The sequence below is a fragment of the Oncorhynchus mykiss genome, chromosome 7 (genome assembly GCF_057628025.1).
Source record: "Oncorhynchus mykiss isolate SJ-2025 chromosome 7, ASM5762802v1, whole genome shotgun sequence".
Taxonomy (NCBI): domain Eukaryota; kingdom Metazoa; phylum Chordata; class Actinopteri; order Salmoniformes; family Salmonidae; genus Oncorhynchus; species Oncorhynchus mykiss.
The window spans coordinates 49365020-49370506 of NC_143028.1; positions in this window are offsets into that span (position 1 = coordinate 49365020).

Genomic DNA, 5487 nt, shown 5'->3' on the forward strand with positions numbered 1-5487 from the left:
TATTTATTACAGTAATGCCTCCATCGTTACTGCCCAAACATAACCAACAATTGTTCTGAGGATATAATTTCCTACGATATTAGGATATTCTTAAATTAAGTGGTATCAGCGTCTACAATACAAAAAATATGAGAAAACATTTTCCACATCTATCTACCAATAGCACCAGCTCAGGAAAATATTCCCTACAGACATACATGCAACAGGGAGGAGACTGGACCAAGTCTGATCAAATAGAATAGAGCACAACGTCAATGAGTAAATACTGCCCCCATGTGGAGGAGAGAGAGGCTACAGTCACCTACTGTATGGTTATAACCATAGATGTTATATATAACTGTTATAACATACAGCACCTAGACAGTGTCATGGCATTGGTGCCTTTCAAGTGACAAGGGAGCTTGTTTATTCTCAGGCCACAAAGCGAGATACAACCCACACAGACAGGGTTGATACATTTTTCATGTTCTTTGTATTTTCCCCACCAGTTTCTCACATGAATAAAAAAAGCACTCGTGGGGAGCAGTAACATTGGGTGAAATATTCTCTTTGAGTCATGTCTTGTGCATTTAAGACAAACGAACAAAAGCAAACAGATAGACAGAGAGACAGACAAACAGACAGGCATAGATACACAAATGGAATACCATCTCTCCTACCTTGCTGAGGGTTGGTAGTTTGCTTTCGGCATCAGACTGCTCTTCGTAGCTCTCAAACTCACTGGAGCTCCAATCATTGCCTGCACCCTGGGGCCCTTCTTCTCTGTGCACATCCTCATAGAGCATGTCCCCTGACACACACACACAGACAGAGATGTGCTGACATCAACACAGCACAAATATTGACAGTGCATTTTTAGACAGCAGACCCTCAAGCTTAATCAAGCACAAGTCAAGTTTTTTTAAAGGAACGAAAATACATTTTAACCCAAGCCATTGATCTGATGGTGCAGTACCAGACAAGGCACAATAAAAGCACTCAGTGGCCCCAGCCCTGGCCCTTAACCCAGAACTCACCTTCGTCAGGAGAGAGTGGTCCCTCACAGGGCACGTCATCATAGATCACCTCTAGGATTCCTGTCTGGGGCTCTGCATCAGCCTCAGCCTCAGCATCAGTCACATCTTCTGGGGAAGACAGTAAATACCACTCACATTCACAACCCCTAACCATAGAGCCAAGAGGAGGGCCTCGCACTGGCAATCTGGCAAAGCAACCAAACTTCAAGAGTATTGCACACTGCATTTTGCCACCATACATGCATTTGATTATGCCATCATTTCTGTTACATACCATATATTTTGTAAATGTATATTTATGCAATCATATTTGCATCAGTTTTGATTCATCTCAAACATCAAATACCTATTATTTTATTAGCAGTGACTTAGAAGGGAGATAGGCCTTGTGCGTTGCTGTTATGTGTGCTAGGTGTGCACTCTTAGAAAAAAGGGTTCCAAAAGAGTTCTTCGGCTGTCCCCACTGGAGAACTCTATTTAGTTCAAGGTAGAACCCTTTTGGATTCCATGTAGAACCGTCTGTAGAATGGATTATACATGCAACCAAAAAGGTTCTACCTGCAACTAAAAAGTGTTCTTCAAAGTGTTATCCTATGGGGACAGCCAAATAAGCTTTTAAGGTTTTAAGAGTGTGGGATTGTGCTGTGGAATTGTGGCAGCATGATCCACCTTGTTTGTAATGGATCGAACCTATCTATCTCCACAGTCCGCAGAATTAGTCATTAACTGCTTTGAGAGTGTTTCAGTCTAATTTAGTTTAGGGGATTTATTGATTCGCTTTTAAATTGTGATTTGTCTGGAACGGTTCTTTATAAGCCCCAAACAATCCCTGGATTCAATGAATTTGATGAGAGATGTAGATTCTGACATGGATTAGCCGACATTGCTTTAAGGATCTAAATAACCTGGGACACAATCCAAGAGAGAGACACAGTGTTATTCTACTACAATAGTGACTAACTGAGCAACACTCTCTGTGAAGAATGTGTACTGAATGAAAAGGGAATAACTGTATCTTGGCCACCAACCTGACTATCTGTAGATCCTGAAAGTAACTGACTCAGTCCTCTGGGAACTCTCAATGTTTCAAACAGCCTGGGTATGTTTCTTCAAGCTCCCCCAGCAATCCCAGAAGGCGACAACTCAGGCAGGTTTTACCTTGGTTTGCTGAATAACTTTTTAGCACAGTATAACGTTGCTTTCTTCAGTTCGTCTTTGATGAATGTGTTCAAAGTCAAATTTGTAAAATCATAGAATTAGGGTAGTCTTGGGATTAAGACCCAAGACTTAGGGGAGTGTCTGGTGGCCATTTTACTAATTGTTCAGCAGTCTTATGGCTTGGGGGTAGAAGCTGTTAAGGAGTCTTTTAGTCCTAGAGGGATAGTGCTATTGGTTGTTGGCTATTAACAGGAAATAGTTCATTAATCCCATAAAAGCGGCAGTACTTAAGACATTGAAAACACAACCACTCATGCCAATTATGTCACAATAATAACACAGTAGCGAATCAGAAAATTGAGGTCCACTACAATTTTGACATACTGTCCATGCATGATGAAAAACACCCAAATTATCATTATAAACAATATTGACAAAAACAGTAAAGGACAGGTGTGAAAGAGAACTAATGAGAAAGGTGAAATAATGGAGAAAGGTGTGGATTAGTCAGGCTCCATACAGTCTTTGAGTGGACCACCTTCAAAAAGCCTAATGTCAGCATTGCTGACTGAGTCAAAATCCAAGAGCAATTTCCCTTGGTGGAAATAGACTAATAGTCCACTATTGATTCTCATCCTGAATTAATTTAATTCATGTCTATGTGTAAATCAAATCATAGGAGGGAGAGACTATGTATTTGCTGTTGCCCTCCATGAAGGTTACAGAAGATTACAGGCCAATACAGTTTTTACTGTAAAACAATGTCAACAAATATGCTATGCTACCAACAACAAGCCTTGTGGTGAAGGTTATGAAGGCTATACTGTAATTGATGTGAGCTTGCTCATGTCTGTCTATATCATGTTTCATGTATCTCTGTACTATGCTGTTGTGTACCTTCAGAGTGTTCCCTCAGACTTGAGCTCTCCTTGGGTATCTCCACACTATGGTCCTCCCAGTCCGTCTGCTTCTCCACAGGTAATGCCTCTCCAGGACCAGAACCTCCCTGGGCCTGCTCTCCCATGGAGGGTGCTCCGGCACTGGGCTCAACCAGCTCAACGGGGCCAGAGACCCTGGAACATACCAGACAGAGTAGTGAAAGCAGTTATGACCACTCTAGGCTGGGTGCTGTGTGGCTCATTACAAATTTAGTGCAGTGTGGATGAGGAGGAGGTGGAAGAGAAGGAGGAGGAGGAGAGGTGGAGTAGCCGGGGGCCAAGCACTGCCGTCCCAGCATTCTAACACTCCCATTAAACCTGGCACAGCACATATGTTCCTCGTGCAGCTCAATTCTGCTAAGTTGGTCAGTCCTATTCACTGTGGTGTGATGATTCTGCTGACCGCTGTTGTGAGGGGTTGAGAGTCCTCTGGTCCAGGTGAACTAATTTGAGACCATGAATATGATAATGTGACCTTACCTCCAGTTTGTTATATTAACTGTGAGCTATGAAAGTTGACCCTAAACTAAACCCCTTAGTCACCTGCCATATCTAAAGCCTGACCACAATAATGATTAGCTTTAAAAAAAAACTGGCCTGTAATTTTGCCTTTGACACAACTCCTAATAATACTGATCTTGTCGGTATTCTGTAAAGAACTACCACTTGCTTATGTTTTCAAGCTACCAGTCAGATTTACAGCAGTCCTCCCACATTATACAGCTAGGTCTGGGATGAAGGAGAAACCAATCTCATTAGATGCATCCCTCCCACCATCCCTGTCGGCTATGCTAACAGCCAGTAAATCAATCAGTCAGCAAGATATTGTACCTCTCCCCTGTTCCAGACATGCCTGACAGACCGCAATAGTTACATAACTACGCAGATAAGTTGAGAAGGAAATATTTTGCAGCCAAATAGCTTGCGAGCAGCCTGTTGGCCAGTTGGCAAGACAACGATAAAGGTGTTAGCTAATGCTTGTTTGAGTAATGTTCAAACTTAAAATCCCCTCCCTAGTAATGTTCTCAAATAAAAGTTGCAAATCTTCACTTTCATTGGCTCCGCAAAGATATCAGACAGAATCAGTTAGAAAGCAGCTCACATGCATTTCCCATAACTATGGTTTCAAAGGGGGATTTAACGAGACATTTTGTGAGAACAATAATATTATTTCAATGTTGGAGGAGTATATATTTTATGGTTCATCTTTGTAGGCCTACACCCTTCACTTGTCTATATAAGTCCCTGTGAGTCATAGGCCTGTAGGAGAGAACAGAGGAGCAGGGCAGGGAACGTTTTTCAATGCAAATAGAATAGCCTGAGGCAAAGCACAGCATGAGCACTGAGCAGCCTGAATGCAAAGCCTTTACTGTCTGAGATCTGTTTCAACTCCCTCCAGCTACAGTACTGTCAACCCAGGGAACGTTCTTTATATGGCTTTCCTCCAGTCTCTCTGGGGAACAGTGCTGACCATGCTGATGATGGGCTAGATATACAGTACCAGTCAAAAGTTTGGATGCACCTATTCAATGTTTTTTCTTTATTTTTACTATTTTCTACATTGTAGAATAATAGTGAAGACATCAAAACTATGAAATAACACAAATGGAATCATGAAGTAACCAAAAAAAGTGTTAAAAAAATCGAAATATATTTTTGATTTTAGATTCTTCAAAGTATCCTTTGCCTTGATGACAGCTTTGCACACTCTTGGCATTCTCTCAACCAGCTTCACCTGGAATGCTTTTCCAACAGTCTTGAAGGAGTTTCCACATATGCTGAGCACTTATTGGCTGCTTTTCCTTCACTCTGTGGTCCAACTCATCCCAAACCATCTCAATTGGGTTGAGGTCGGGTGATTTTCGAGGCCAGGTCATCTGATGCAGCACTCCATCACTCTTCTTCTTTGTCAAATAGCCTTTACACAGTCTGGAGGTGTGTTGGGTCATTGTCCTGTTGAAAAACAAATTATAGTCCCACTAAGCCATGAGATGGCGTATTGCTGCAGAATGCTGTGGAAGCCATGCTGGTTAATTGCGCCTTGAATTTTAAAGAAAGAACTGACATTGTCACCAACAAAGCACCCACACACCATAACACCTCCTGGTGGGAACTACACATGTGGATATAATCTGTTCACCTATGCAGTTGGAACCAAAAATCTAAAATTTGGACTCATCAGACCAAAGGACAGATTTCCACTGGTCTAATGTCCACTGTTCATGTTATTTGTCCCAATCAAGTCTCTTCTTTTTTTGGTGTCCTTTAGTAGTGGTTTCTTTGCAGTAATCTGACCACGAAGGCCTGATTCACACAGTCTCCTCTGAACAGTTGATGTTGAGATGTGTCTCTTACTTGAACTCTGTGAAGCATTT